The sequence below is a fragment of the Giraffa tippelskirchi genome, chromosome 1 (assembly GCF_054371585.1).
Source record: "Giraffa tippelskirchi isolate mGirTip1 chromosome 1, T2T-mGirTip1v1.2.pri, whole genome shotgun sequence".
Lineage (NCBI taxonomy): Eukaryota > Metazoa > Chordata > Mammalia > Artiodactyla > Giraffidae > Giraffa > Giraffa tippelskirchi.
The window spans coordinates 32003465-32019870 of record NC_137275.1 but is presented as its reverse complement, the minus strand read 5'-3'; the positions used below and the strand labels follow the sequence as shown (position 1 = coordinate 32019870).

Genomic DNA, 16406 nt, shown 5'->3' with positions numbered 1-16406 from the left:
AAAAAGCAAACTATGTAATTAAAATTAAATGTCTTGTTTATAAAAAATGTGGAATGTCAAAAATCCATTCTCTAATGTATATTCTCTCTTTCTACCTAATAGTAGTTTAACCTATGCACTCCTTAGTTCCAAAATAGTCTGATCTCCTCAGTTTCCTTTACTTTTCTAAAAATATGATTACCTTTCCCCTTTATCCTTGGCAACACATGTTGATATATTTTCCTTTATCCACTTGCACAAAACCAGAAATGTCCTCTGTTAACCTAGTCATTGAGTCTGTTCTGATGTGCATGTTGTGGGGGGTGTCTCAGAAGAAAATTCATTCCTGTTCACACAAACATAAAACAAAAGCCGTATTTTCAACAGATAGATGAATTCATTAACTTCTCCACTCACTGTCCTCATTTTGCCACACCTGTCAGCAGTGACATCACCCCACCTGGGAGGGATATCTGAGAGACCAAGAGAGCAGCCATGACACCCTCTCCAGAGAGATGGCTTTCTTCCTTAATTTCTGGTTTCACTACCCACTGAGTTCTAATGAACACAGCCAAAATGGAAATACCACTTGGTGTTTAAGTATTAGATGTCAGCTGGTTGTTGAGGGTGGGTTGCATGTCTGTGAGCACAGATGGCTGCTGGATATACTACTCCTCTAAGTGTTATTCCCATCACTTCCAACTGTGGTAGCAGACTTACTGTGGGGTTTATTTTATTTTTAAAAATCCATTTTGAACAGAGGTTTGCTTCCTGTTTACCATTACTCCCCAGCTGCTAAATCAATCACATCCACCTACAAAGAGAAATGGTGCTTCCCAGGTGGCTCTAGCAATAAAGAACCTGTCTGCTAATGCAGAAGACTTAACAGACTCAGATTCAATCCCTGGGTTGGGAAGATCCCCTGGAGGAAGGCATCGCAACCAGTATACGAGGGCACTTCAGTATTCATGCCTAGAGAATCCTATGGACAGAGGAGTCTGGTGGGCTATAGGGTTGCAAAGAGTCTGACACGACTGGAGTGACTTAGCACACATGCATGCACAAAGAGAAACACAGAAACCTTCCACAAATTCTATTTGAGTCTTAAGAACTGTCTATCTTCTATTCTAGATGTGTTTATTTCATTCAATCTAGAGAAGTGAATTCAGGTTTAAGGATAAGTAAAATGACCAGAGTCAAGTTTTTTTTAATTCATCCCAATAATTTATCATTTATTCTTTCTTTTCATCTTTTAATTTAATTCACACCTAAGAATCTTTAATAATACCCTAGAGATTTAAAAGTTGATGCGAATTTCTTAAATTCAGTTGATAATTTTACAGAGGAAGAAGGAAGTCTTAGAAGAGGCTAAGTAGACTGTAATTAAAGCAAAGCTTATTCACATCAGCACAGTAATTAAAATATAATTAACATTTAAAGATACAATTCTAATGTTAAAAAAGGTATGTCTAAACTCCTAGGCAATTATACCAAGTAGCTGAATGATGCAACTTAGTGTATCATATTTCTTACTCTCCAGTTTTCAAGAATAACTATAGTTGGAAATAATTTGTAAACAATAAATCATTATTTTTATTGTGGGTATGGATACAAATGTAAAGCAAAGAACTAATAAAATTTTAAAATAAGGACAAATCATAAATCTAAACCAGCAATATTCTGACATAACCACCTCTTGTGACATACATTGGTTTGTTTTAGACACGTCACTCTCTATAAGTAGTAAACTCTACTTGAATGTCAGGTTCATTTTCTTATTTTATAACAGCTCTAAGAAGCAGACTAAGTGTTAGAACAAATTAGAAGGAGACAAAGTCTCCAGGCTGTTTGATGCATTTATTATTTTTATAAGCCTCTGAGAAATATGTCAGTACTTGCTGCTTCAAAAGCATGTTCTCCTTTTGTTGAAATAATTTTTAAAATAAATTTTGCATTTTTACCAAATTGTTTGGTCATAATTGGATTCAGTTTGATGAAACAAGACACACTTGAATCTAATTGGTCAGATTTCCTCTCAGTCACCATCTTAGTTGAATTGGTATTTAATTCACTTTTAAACACATTATTGTACATTCTTCTCTTTGATGGTTTTCTTCTTAAAGTCATGCTACCTACAGTACAACCAGATCCATCCCTTGAACACTTTGTCCTTGCAGAAATGAAAAATGATGACTCAAAAGGGAAACCAGAGTCTAATTTCCACCCTGACACAAGGGGGAAAAGGTGGCCCCTTATTTAGGCTCACTTGTTCAGTTGTGCTGTGGAGAGGGAGGACACCGCAAACAAATACTGCTGGCATGTGTGGGGAGTGCTTGCAGTAGATGGACCACACTGGGTTTGCCACAGCTCAAGGCGGCATGTACTTCCCAGGTCCACAGTGATCAGGCTCCAGGGTGCTCTGCAAGGGCACTGTCTCAAGTGGGCTCTGCGTTTCGTGTACTTCCCAGGTCTTAGCCACTCAGGTTTTCGGGCACTTCGCAAGGGCACAGACCCAGACGGTAACGAGGATCCAAATGCAAGGCAGCAAAAGAGACACAGATATAAAGAACAGACTTTTGGGCTATGTGGGAGAAGACGAGGGTGGGATGATTTGACAGAATAAAATTGAAACATGTATATTACCATATTTAAAATAGACGACCAGTGCAAGTTCAATGCATGAAGCAGGGCACTCAAAGTTGGTGCTCTAGGACCACCCAGAGGGATGGAGTGGGGAGGGGGGTGGGAGGGGGTTTCAGGATGGGAAGACTCATGCGCACCCGTGGGTGATTCATGTCGATGTATGGCAAAAACCACCACAATATTGTAAAGAAATTATCCTCCAATTAAAAAAAATTAATTAAAAAAACAAAATAAATTTTTTAAAAGGGCAACCAGACTTATTAGAAAAGGTAAGGCTCCACCAAATTTTGTTTCTAAAGTGTGTGTGTGTGTGTGTGTGTGTGTACATATGAAGAAAGAGGAGAGAGAGAGGAGGTAGAGTCAACAAGGATGTTCACAATTGTCGTTAGGAACTGCTCCCTTTTTTTTAACTCCATGTTGGGCTGCCAAAATTCAGCAAATAAAACTATAGCACTTAAATTTTAATTTCAGGTAAACAATAAATTCTTTTTAAGAACATTCCATGCATAATTTGGGATATACTTTATACTAAATAAGTTTTTTGTTTATCTAAAATTCAACTATAACTGGGTTTCCTGTACTTTATCTGGTAACTCAACCACTAAGGTTCTCCTTAACGTAATATTCAACTGATTTTATTATTAAAAAAAAGTATCTTGGGGGTCGAACTAAGCTATATACTCCCCTAGAATCAGCCTAAATTTAGCAAATGTTTTTCCCTTTAACTGAAAAAAAAAAAATTTATGCAATGAAGGCAACCTTGCAATGCAAGTTTGAAGTCAGATGCAGAAACAGAATCACAGTGAGTGCCATGGGGTTGAAAGCACAAATATTCTTCTCTAGGCATACAGCTTCCCTCTCCTTTTCTAGCAGATTGACCCTAAAGAAAGGCCTTTGGGCCTCTCATTTTCCTGCTTTCCTTTGGTTGAATTTTCTGGAAACCCATATTTTGATTTACTTATAGTGTTTTTTTAGCAGTAAAGAATCCGCCTGCTAATGCCGGAGATGTGGGTTTGATCCCTGGGTTGGGAAGATCCCCTGGAAAAAGAAATGGCAATCCACTCTAGTATGCTTGCCTGGAAAATCCCATGGACAGAGGTGCCTGGCGGGCTACAGTCCAGGGGTTGGAAAAGAGTTGGACATGAGTGAGCGACTAAGCAAAAACAACAAAGCATATTTGGAAACCCTGTAGTACACATCCAGACTTGCCCCTTCCCTCCTCACAAGCTAGAATCAAGATTGCTAGGAGAAGTATTAGCAACCTCAGATATGCAGACAATACCACTCTAATGCAGAAAGCAAAGAGGAACTAAAAAGCCTCTTAATGAGGGTTAAAGAGGAGAGTGAAAAAGCTGGCTTAAAACTCAATATTCAAAAAAGTAAGATCATAGCTTCTAGTCCCATCACTTCACCACAAATAGATGGGAAAAAAGTGGGAACAGTGACAGATTTTATTTTCTTGAGCTCCAAAATCACTGCAGATGGTGACTTCAGCCATGATATTAAAAGACACTTGCTCCTTGGAAGAAAAGCTATGAAAAACCTAGACAGTGTATTAAAAGGTAGAGACATCACTTTGCCGATAAAGGTCCATACAGTCAAAGATATGGTTTTTCCAGTAGTCATGTACAGATGTGAAAGTTGGACCATAAAGAAGGCTGAGCACTGAAGAAGATGCTTTCAAGCTGTGTTTTTAAGTTAGAGAAGATTCTTGAGAGTCCCTTAGATAACAAGAAGATCAAACCAGTCAATCCTAAAGTAAATCAACTCTAAATATTTATTAGAAGGACCGATGCTGAAGCTGAAACTCCAACACTTTGGCCACCTGATGCAAAAAGCCAGCCTACTGGAAAAGACCCTGATGCTGGGATAGATTGAAGGCAGGAGGAGCAGGGGGTGACAGAGGATAAGATGGTTGGATGGCATCACTGACTCAATGGACATGAGTTTGAGCAAACTCAGGGAGATAGTGAAGGACAGGGAAACCTGACATGCTGCAGTTCATGGGATTGCAAAGAGTAAGACACAATTGAGCGACTGAACAACAACCTCTATACAGGCAAATCGCCTACACAAAATTCCATGGAATGCTAGTCTCCCTTGTCAATTTGGTCAGTATGATTTTGAAAGTGAAAGAAAGTGAAAGTGAAGTCGCTCAGTTGTGTCCTACTCTTTGCGATCCCATGGATTGTAGCCTACCAGGCTCCTCCATCCATCCACGGGATTTTCCAGGCAAGAGACTGGAGTGGGTTGCCATTTCCTTCTCCAAGGGATCTTCCTGACCCAGGGATCGAACCCGGATCTCCCACATTGTAGGTAGACGCTTATACCGTCTGAGCCACCAGGAAAGTCCTAGTATGATTTTGAACTGGATTCAAAACTGAGGACCAGATATAAATGCAAACATTAATACCTGTCTGGCACAACTTCCCCCACACAAATGACCTAGTGACTATCTCATAGGTAAATTGCCATTAATAATTTCAAATTCCACATAACCTCAAAGGACATTAAATCTATTAATTTGTCTTGCTTAGTACCCACAGTAGATGAAAAAGGATTTAGAAACTTGATTTGATGAATGGTGATTGGTTATAAGACTCAATTCTATTCATTGTTTGGTAGAATTTGGACAACACATTAAGTTTAGAAATTAATAGAATCATGTGTGGGAATTTAGAGTCTTCTTTTGGCCATGGTAGATGGTTAAAACTACAAGGTTAAAAGATTTCATAGGCTCTCATAAATAGCTTCTAAAGCAAAAGCTGATTCTCTGTACATTAAGTACCATTGTTTTCCATTCATACTTCAAAATCAAAACCTTGCCAGAAAATGAGAACAAAGAAGATTTTGAGTTCTTATTGGAAAACAATGAATTTGAGATGGCTGATTGTAGGCTAATTGCCTCTGAACATTTCTGGAATTGCTGCTTATGCATTTTCTTACTGTTAGTAGTATACCTAATACTGACAATAGGAATGTTTCGAGCAAGATTATGCAGTTTAGAGTTGCATCCTTTTTTTCTAAATCTGTAGTGTGGAAATAATTAATTCTCTTTTGCATAGTTCTTGGGGTAAAAAATGTATGTATTAGTGGCCTTGAATTTGAGGACTGACAAAGAGGTAGGTGGGATTGAGAACTAAAGGGCAATGATTCTTATATTAAAGAAATTCTGAAGGAAGTGAGGAAAGACAGGTGCATGGCTCAAACTCCAAAATAGGGAAGAAGGGCTAGTACATTAGTATTGAAAGGCTTTCACTTGACAACAAACTAATATAGTGGCTTATAATGGGAAGGGCTCTAGTCTGTGCATTGTAATCCTATCTCTACCTCCCTCCTGCTGTGTGATCTTGGGGCTAAACTTTGTAATCTGCAAAATGAGAGTATTGAAATGCTTGATTTTTAAGGGCCAAATTCCAGCTGTAAAATTCTCTACTGTGACCTAGAGAGGGTACTTGACCAAATTGTCAAGAAGATAAATTTCTGGCTTACAACTCCCTATCAATTTACATTTCCCTCCTCTTGGCATGTTTCCACAAATTGTCTTCAACTTTCAGATCTGTATATCCTGGGTTAACATTTTTACTCCTCAGGCAGTCAAGTCATCTGGTAATTAATGTTTCATAGTTGACTAGTAATAAAGATGTTAGCTGATAATGGTTGAATGAATGACCCTGCCCACGAGTAATAGCATTTTAAACATGAATGGATTCTCAAAGATTAAAATATCATGACCCAAAAGATGGAATTATAGTGATGAACTGAGGGGAAGTGGAGTTATTTTTTGAGCATACGCAATCATTTACCCAGGCTACCCTGGTAGCTCAGTGGTAGAGAACCCACCTGACAATGCAGGAGATGTGGGTTTGATCCCTGGGTCAGGAAGATCCCCTGGAGAAATAAATGGCAACCCACTCCTGTATTCTTGCCTGGGAAATCCCATGGACAGAAGAACCTGGGTTATAGTCCATGGGGTTTCAAAAGAGTAGGACATGACTTAGTGACTAAACAAAAACAAATTACCTACCTTGCTTACTCATAAAGCTATCCTGACTGATTTATCTATCATGAGAAGTTAAAGGTAAAAGGAATTGGAAAAAGGTGCCATATTAGCACAACTTTGAAAGAAAGCTGACTTGGGGTGAAGTCCCTGCTCTCCTTTTCCCTAGCTGTTTGATTTCAAGCAGTCTACTAACCCATGTTTTCTCTGTAACACTGGATTAATAATACTTAGGTCCGAGAATTATTCTAAAGAATGAAGAAGACAACATGTTTGGCATTTACCTGCATAAATGAGGGCTAACTATCAATATTTCCTTGTCTCTGAGAACATAGTTATGAATTCCATTTTAAAAAGCAAATTATGTTATATTCATTTGCCTATGGAAACCCACAAAAACCTTTGCTGTTTTATAAAATGAATATATTTTATAAGTTCTCCGGCTATAAAATAATTACACTGGCTCAGCCTAAGGAAACTAGTCTGATTATATTTACTTTTAAATAATGGATTGTTTGAATACTGCTTTACCTTGTGAAATCAAACCTTTCTACTTGCAATGAATAATTTGCAGTCCCTCATTAATGATTTCCCAAAGTCTTTGAAATTATCTCTCCTGTTTGGATAATCTCTAAATGATGGAAATCAATTTGACTGAAATAGAAAAGGACTGACCCCATGCTATGACTCAAATAAGGACAAATGAGAAGCTAATCCCAAACAGAAGCTTCCTGGATCTGCACACTTCATTAGCCCTTGGACACTGGCTCCTCAATATTACCACTGTAGCATTACTTTACTCCTTGAATCCCTTTAAGTTTTATTCAGATCTATAGCTTTTGTTTTTAAAGACAAAGTACTGAGGAACTTTGGGGCAATGGTCTGGGAGAGAGTTCTCTCCACCAACAGGGGCCAAGAGGAAGCCTCACACAAGGACATCTGCATATTCAAAGTAAAATTGTCCTCTTCCCTACTCCAGCTTTTCATCAACGGGGTTCGGAGGGATTCCCAAGTGCTAGCAGTAAGCCCATCCCATGGTCCTTCAGAACCTTATCACCTAGTGTCAAATGAAAATGCCGAAACTTTGCCACTCCAGGTAAGATTGCCAAATTTTCATTCTGCTTCAACACTGATGTACAGGTTGGCCTTGGGACCATCAGGACTAATTTCATGACGTTTTTTATTACTCTTCATGTCTTCATCATAGGAAACCCAGGACATGCTGGTCATCCTTTCCTTAGCTTTTTCTTATTTTCCCTGAGAAAAATAAAACAATCAGATGACTTGGACATATTTTACTACCATACCCACCCTGCTCTCCACCTCTGTTCTTCTCCTTCTCTCTCATTGTTCTGAATTAATTGTCCATTTTCCTAGCTAAGTTTAACTCCTCTACTTTACAATAGATACCATGACCTCTTGCCTGTTTGAATACTGGTCCAACTGATTTTTTTCTCTCTCTTGCATATTAAGTTACTTTTTCCTGTGCCTCTCTTCCATCATCACACAGGCCTGGTATTATTTCTCCCATAAAAAAACAAACAAAAATTGTTTCTTGATTTCATCTGCCCTGCCAACTACAGACCTTTTTCCCTCCTTCACGTTACAGTAAACACCTAGAAAGAAGTTCCTGTGCCAACAGTCTCCAATTTTTCTCTATTTTCTTTTAAATTTATTCCAATAACATTTTTGCCATCATGGCTCCACAAACAGTCCTCTAACTATTATCATTGTCAACATGACTTCGTAATTTTTTAATCCAGGAGTCAATTCTCAACCCGCATCATGCTTCACCTAACAGAAGCATTTGACAGCTTAGCCCTTCCTGGACATGGTTTCTAAAACTCCACACTCCTATGACTTTCTTATAGATACTTCTTAAGTGTACATGCTAGTTTCCCCACAGCTCACCAACTTCAGTAATGGAATAACCCAGGCCTCGGTCCCTGAGCCTCATTTGTTTTCCTTCTCTACCTACTCCTTGGTGATTTCATCCAAGGCTTTAAATACTGTCTCTCTGTTGAAGCCTCCCAAATTTAATCTCTGGCCAGGGTTTCATCTTTCAACCTCAAACCGCCACTCAGCATCACCACATGTATGTCTAATGGACATCTCAAGGGTAGAATGCCCCAGCTGACCTCCCAGATTGGTCTTTCTCCCTAAACCTCTACCACAGCCTTTCTAAGTGAAAAACAATTTCATTCTTCCAAGTTGCTGAGGCCAAAAGTGAAGTCCATCTTGCCCCCCTCTTTACACACATACACACTTACATGCCATCCTTTCCAGCACTAAATCCTACCAATTCTATCTTCAAAATATTTCCAGAGTCCAAACATGTTTCACTACCTCCACGGCTACTATTCTACCACGCCACCATCACATCCTGCTTAGATAAGTGCAATGGCCTCTGAAGGGGTCTCTCTGCTTCTTTCTGTGAATTCCCAACACTGTAGCCATAGGAATCCTAGGAAAATTTATAGGTCAGATCATATCCCTCTTCTGCTGAGAAGTCTCGAATAACCCACTCAGATTAAAGGGCCGGCGTTTTCACAACGGCCTCCAAGTTTCTCTAAAATGTAGCTCTTTGCTAACTCTCATCTCCTGTCATCTCACTGCCCTGTGTTCCCACCTTGCTGAGGATCTTGTTCCTCCTCAGACTTGGCAGATCTCTTTTCACATCAGAGTTTCCGCATTTGCTGTCCTCCTGGCCTGGCATTTTATATAGCCACGTGACTCAGTTCTTCACCTTTTTACGTGTAGTCTTTACTCAGGTACATTCTTCTCAAAAAGGTTTCCTCTGATCACTGTATTTAAAAATAGAAACCCCAACTACAAAGCCCTGTCCTCATTCACTGCTCTGTTCCCTTTTGCACTTTTACCCTTTAACACGCTATGTATTTTACTAATATTCTTTCTTCATTGTCCATCCCTATTAGGATGAAAGCTTCATGAGGTCAAGTATCTTTAATTTCATTTTATTCTCTGCTATCTCAGAGACCTGAAGCAAAACAATTTGAAAAACTGAAAAATTCTTAGATGTTCAGGAAATACTCAAATATTAGTGCTGCTACAATAATAATAGCAAACATCATGTAATGCTCACCATGCTGCTGCTGCTGCTGCTAAGTCGCTTCAGTTGTGTCCGACTCTGTGCGACCCCATAGACTGCAGCCCATCAGGCTCCGCCGTCCCTGGGATTCTCCAGGCAAGAATACTGGAGTGGATTGCCATTTCCTTCTCCAATGCATGAAAGGGAAAAGTGAAAGTGAAGTTGCTCAGTCGTGTCCGACTCTTAGCGACCTCATGGACTGTAGCCTACCAGGCTCCTCCGTCCATGGGATTTTCCAGGCAAGAGTACTGGAGTGGGGTGCCATTGCCTTCTCCGAATGCTCACCATAGACCCTTACATATGTCGCCTATTCATATAATTAATGAATTTTATCTCCAAAACAAAACTATGAATAGATAACGTCTTTGTCCATATTCAGAGGTGAAGAAATTGAGGCCCAAAGAGGTGAACAAGCCCCCTAAAGATTATACCAAGAGTATGTAGGGAATAAGAATTTGAACCTGGAATTTATATTTTCTAGATTCTGCTTCCTCTGTTAAAACTGGGAAAGTAAGATCTTCCTTGAAGGGTTGTTGTAAGATTATAAATAATATATACAAAGTATAAACACAATAGCACAGTGTGTAACTCTGGCATGTCAGTACATGGAAGCAATAATTATGCAGCCACTGCTGAACATACAGAGTAAAATTTAGTACAAGGAATATTAAAATACCTTTTAAATGGAAGTGTTATTCTGTCTCTCAATTTGTGCTTTGATTGGCAGTGCCATATTTAACAAAGTCCTTCAAAATCATACAAATGAAAATTAGTCTTTTCTCTCTATGGAAAAAAATAATTGGGGTTTTGTTTTTGCTTTGTTATTTTAGCTTAGCAGCTGTATTATGCAAGCCTGCATCAATGTACACACAGCCTGACTATGCAGGCATATTTGCTTTTCAAGTCAAAGAGGAAGATTTTATAACCACTCAGTATTCCTTTTATTTGTCTAAGACTCTAATCTGCTCTTCGTTTAGGCTTTCAGAGCTGCATATGAAGAAATCTTTAAGCCCCAGACCTGCTGACTGGCAGGAACTCTGTTCTGGCACCACAGAGTAGCCAAAAACAAGGCTCCATACAGGGGTTCTGAAATGAATTGAGTATATTGATATCCCCATTTGCGTTCCAATGCCCCCAAAATACCTTCACAGCATGTGAAACAGTATGAGGGCTCCACTGAATTTGTGCTCCGGGAAACAAACTAAAAAGTCAATACGCATGTATATTTATAATGGCATTGGTATTTGTTAACCAATGAGGGGAAATGTTTCTTCCTTTGTGGCAGCTTCTCAAATTTTTCTGGGGAGAGCCTGCAGTCAGTCTTAGAAAACTCTTTACACTTCAATATTTTCAGAACACTTCCGACAAAAAGTGGTCAAACTAGGAGTCTATTGACTTCATAATTTCAATACCAAGACTAAACCGCAGTATCATAGCACATTTCTCATGTTCATCAAAGGGGAAAAAATACACTGTCATATGATAAGAAAGAATGCTTGCTTGAAAACTAAACTATAGCATAAATTTCTTAGGTTGGCAAGTATTCTTCAGTTAGAAACTATGGGCAGAGCATGTCAATTTCCCAATAGACAAGAGATATCAACTACCTTTATCAAAATAGATACTTTTATCCAAGTCTTCTTCTAGTAAGAATGGGTAGAGCAGTCTTCCCCTTCTAACTTCCAATTCTATAGAGTTGGAATTTATCAGTCATTTTATCCAAGCTTAACTAGTTTTTAAAATATTTGTTTTCATGACTCATAGAGATATCTAGAAAAATACATTTACAATGAAAGCATCACTTTTGGAAGATAAAATCAGAGTTTCTCAATAAACTTCCATTTGGTTTATCAGGCTATGTTGTCTTATAGTCCCTTTCTCCAGAGTCTGTATCATTCATACACAGTGATTCCTGCCACCAAACACAGCACCTGCACCAGAGAAGTGGAAATGCTTAGCCAGCAGCTTCTCTGCCTCTATTAGCTTCACTGTGTTTCCTATAGTCATTACATCATATACCTTTCTCAGCTGACCCCCTCTCTTAACTCTTTACCATTTCACCTCTAGGGATTACTTTGCGTAGGTTATACTTCTAATTTTCTGAGTCCTAACAACATAGAATTCCTTGACGTCATTAATCACATAATCCAACCCACACTCCCACTTCTAGGAACATCTGATCATCTCCATGATTTATGGCTCCTTGTAAAGCTTAATCACTGAAGTCAGCAGTTCCCCACCTGACCTCAGCCCCCTGATCATTTGTTTATTCTTTCTCAGGTAGTACTTAGCTTCTACTATTTCTTGTATGGAACTCAATAAATACCTATTGGATTAAATTTGGCTTATCCTTTTCTTTATGATTATTTCAGTAACTTTAGATTGTAAATGAATGCCAGAGTTTTAAATGGGTTTTAGTTTCAGACATGAGTGGCTCAGGAATTAGTTGATGGAGTAAATTAGCAGCAAATTTCAGTTAGTGGGGGAAACTTGAATAGGTAAATAGGAAGTAAAAATTAAAAGATGAGAGGAAAAGCACCTCTTTAAGACAAAGCTGAAATGGAGGTGAGTCTGGGAAAAGATCTGTAACTTGTGCAAGTAAAATCATAATAACTTTAAAAGTTTAGCTTGCACATATGTGTAAAATGTGAACTACAGTGGATAAAGGTGATGAGCAGAGTGATAAGGTAATGTAACAAGACTGGGCAAAAAGAAATTGGAAAAGGGAGGACTGTTATGAGGTAATGTAAAAATGAAAGTCACTCAGTCATGTCCTACTCTTTGCGACCCCATGGACTGTAGCCTGCCAGGCTCCTCTGTCCATGGAATTCTCCAAGCCAGTATACCAGAGTAGGGAGCCATTCTCTTCTCTAGAGGAACTTCCCAACCTAGGAATCAAACCGGGGTCTCCTGCATTGCAGATGGATTTTTTATCAGCTGAGCTACCAGAGAATCCACTAGAGTTAACATCTGCACCAGAGTTAATATCTGCAGTTAACATTTGTTATCCAGGCATGATTATACTGTCTGTCTGAAGGAGATACGAGAAATTAAAAAATTTCTTACCCAATAAATGTCTTTGCTTTATTGTTTTAAAAGAGCTAATATTCAGAGCACAATAGTTGATATTTTTTATTTGACCTCATATGAATAGATATTGATTACCTTCATCCTGTATTTGTACTGACTTGTTTTGGAAAATGGAAAACTAGTCATTCTACCTTTTAGATTGACCCAAAAAAGGCAATAAACTGAACAAAAATCTTCCTGGGAATTTGTGCAAAGAGAATTTAAATGGAAGTTAGACAAGGATTTGTGCACATTATTGTGACAATCCTATTGAGAGGCAGCTTTGTACAGTTTTTAAAAGCACAGGTTTTGGTGTCTAAATAACCTGAATCCCAACCAGTGCTCCACTAATCCCTACCTGTGCAACTTTGGAGGAGTCATAGCACCTCTCTGGGTTTCAATTTTCTCATCTGTAAAATGAGGATAATGCCTATGCCACAGGACTATTTTGGAAATTAAGTGATGTGATATATGTATAATTGTTGTTGTTCAGTCACTAAGTCATGTCTGACTCTGCAACCCCATGGTCTGCAGCACACTAGGCTTCCCTGTCCTTCACTGTCTCCCTGAGTTTGCTTTAACTCATGTCCATTGAGTTAGTGTTGCCATCCAACCATCTCATCCTCTGTCACCTCCTTCTTCTCCTGCCTTCGATCTTTCCCAGCATCAGGATCTTTCCCAATGAGTCAGTTCTTCACACAAGGTGGCCAAAGTATTGGAGCTTCAACTTTAGCATTAGTCATTCCAGTGAATATTCAGGGTTGATTTCCTTTAGGATTGACTGGTTTGCTCTCCTTGCTGTCCAAGGGACTCTCAAGAGTCTTCTTCAGCACCACAGTTTGAAAGCATCAATTCTTCAGTGCTCAGCTTATGATCCAACTCTCACATCCATACACGACTACTGAAATAACCATAGCTTTGACTATATGGACCTTTGTCAGCAAAGAGATGTCTTTGCTTTTTAATAGGCTGTCTAGGTTTGACTGGTTGCTACATAAATTGAATTATTTATGACAATAATAGTGTTGGTGACAAAATCATATTTTAAGAATAACTATGAAACCAGTAGGCCACAGACACTATCTTCTAGGCTGCACAAGAGAATATTCCCCAGAGTTAGGGCAGTGCCGGGTTTGGTACATAAGCATTCAGGTAGTGCCTTAGTCAAAGGCACTGCCTCCCTTACATCTTAGACTTTCGTTAACTTGCATGAGTGTGTTAGAGCAGAAGTAGGGATCGTGAGGTTTCCAGATGCATCTAGGAAGGTGGAAAAGAAGCTCTCCTACATGAGCACTGGCCCTTAAAGCTGTGTACACTTGAGTTCTCACACATATACACCTACACATACAAAAACATGTGTGTGAATTTGTGCATGCGTATACATATAAATGGGCTTCCCTGGTGGCTTAGAGAGTAAAGAATTTGCCTGCAATGTGGGAGATCTGCGTTCTGTCCCTGGGTAAGAAGATCCCCTGGAGAAGAGAATGGCTACCCACTCCAGTATTCTTGCCTGGAGCATTCCATGGACAGAAGAGCCTGGTAGGCTACAGTCCATGGGGTCACAAAGAGTCAGACACAACTGAATGACTAACACTTTCACATACATATAAGCATGCACATAACTGAGCCCTGGCTAGCCCTCACCTGCCCTGAGGTCTCAGAATCCAATTTCTAACCTTCAAAGGGTGCTGGGAAGGGGATGGTGGGGGAAGCCTCATAAGGGCTCCTCAGGTTCAATCATAGAAAAAAATTTGACTTAAGCAAGAGAATCTCTTGTAATTCAATAAAGGCATTAAATGGGCAAGTGGTGGCCCTGGACCTGAGGCTAGACCTGGAAATATGACACGACCCAAAAAGTAAGGGGCAGGAGAAGAACCTACAACCAGAGAAGCAGGCAAATCAGGCACCAGCTCGCAAACTGGGCTTAGACCAGCAGGACTATGGAAGGCAGGAAGCAAAGATCATGGAAGGGATCCTTGGGTACCTCTGAATAAAGTTGTATTTAGCTGCCACTTTCCCTGGCTGCCTCTGTTCAAATCCCTGCTCAGGCACTTACTACATGGTGATTATACACAGTTGTTTAAACAGCAAGTGCTTCTAATTTCTCACCTGCAAAATGGAGATCAAGATACTACATTTGTCATAACGTTTGTTTGTGTGTGGTATGTGTTAAATTAATACATACAAAGCAGCACATAGAAGTAACCATTCAAGAAATGCTATTATCATCGTGTCATTTTTATTATTCACAGACTTGTTGGCAAATTCTCAGCTCCAAGGATTGTTTGCACTGAAGCCAGTCCTGCTCCATGGCCATATTCATATCATGAGCAATTTGGAAAAGCACCATCACATCCCTCCCAAACTTGTATATCCTAGAGGCTCTTCAAATTCAAATGGGACCAGAGAGCAGTGGAGAGGGAGGACAGGGCCTGACCCAATGGGTCCCAAAGGAAAACTCCCTGAACTTTTTCATCTCCTCCATTTTCCAAGTCTGTAGGCAGAGGACAATAGCCAAAACCATGAAGCCACGCATCTAGGACCTTGGCCAGTTGCATAAAAGTGAGCATACAATGTGCAATTAATCATGGAGAGTTTTTGCAGAGTTCTACACAGTACTACTACAACTACCAACTATGCGTTAATACCAGAACATACTGAGGAAATTGTCCACAGAACCTTTTATTAAAACACAATGCAAAACATTGTCCCTAAATTCTTCTCGGGACAAAAAGAAGTATGAAAAAAACTGTTTAAAAAGAGGTAAAAGCATTATTAAGATGCAAATCAGAAGCATCAATTTATCCCAAACTAAACCTAAACTAAAACATTGCTTCTCATTTAGACGATCTGGACCAACCACAAATAACACAAGAAGTTTCTAGAATTCCTTCAAGTCAAAATGAACCTAATGTAGAAGCACAAGATTATGACTCATAAACAAGCTTACTGGGACAAATGTGATGTACATCACAGCCAAGCCGCCATGACATCAAAAATAATGATGAATCACCACATATATGAACAGTGTATATTGCAGCTGCTGTCAGAGCAGCACAGTGTGTAGATACAAGCCAAGGAGTAATAGTGTTTAAGTACAGTCACTAGGCCTACTCTGCACCTAGTAATTGTAGCAGGCATCTCAGATAGCATCTTTAATGACTATTCAAATGAAGATAGGATGATTGATGATATCCTTTCCTATTTTTAAAAGTACAAAATACAAAGCCAATACTACATAAATTCTCATACCTTGCAGACTGAGCAACAATGTCTCATTATAATATATTCCTATAAATCATGCAGAATTGCATGGGGAAAATAGCATAGCTCTGCCTGTAACTCTGTTTCTGTGTGTGTGAGAGAGAGAGAGAGAAAGAGAGAGGGAGGGAGGAAGGGAGGGAAATGGGGTACCATCTACCTTATAAAGTCTTTTTAACTGAAAGTGACTGGCGCCATGTGTTCAATGATATGTTTTGTTGCTTTAGAAATGAATGCAGTATTCATAGGTAGCACAATGCCCATCACAGTGTACTTATCCAATAAATGGAGTAGAAGCACAAAGAGTGTTGAAGGAAAGGCTGTAACTGTTATCCCACAATTCCC

The 16406-nt window shown here is 39.2% G+C and overlaps 1 long non-coding RNA gene across 1 annotated transcript; it reads right to left on the bottom strand.

The window, feature by feature from the left end:
* Positions 1-7972: 7972 nt before the first annotated feature.
* LOC145544824 (uncharacterized) lies at positions 7973-12885 on the bottom strand. Its single transcript, XR_014081653.1, has 2 exons — positions 9981-12885; positions 7973-9836 (listed from the first exon to the last, which is right to left on the bottom strand). It is a non-coding gene; the product is annotated as an uncharacterized LOC145544824 (long non-coding RNA).
* Between the last annotated feature and the right edge of the window lie 3521 nt (positions 12886-16406).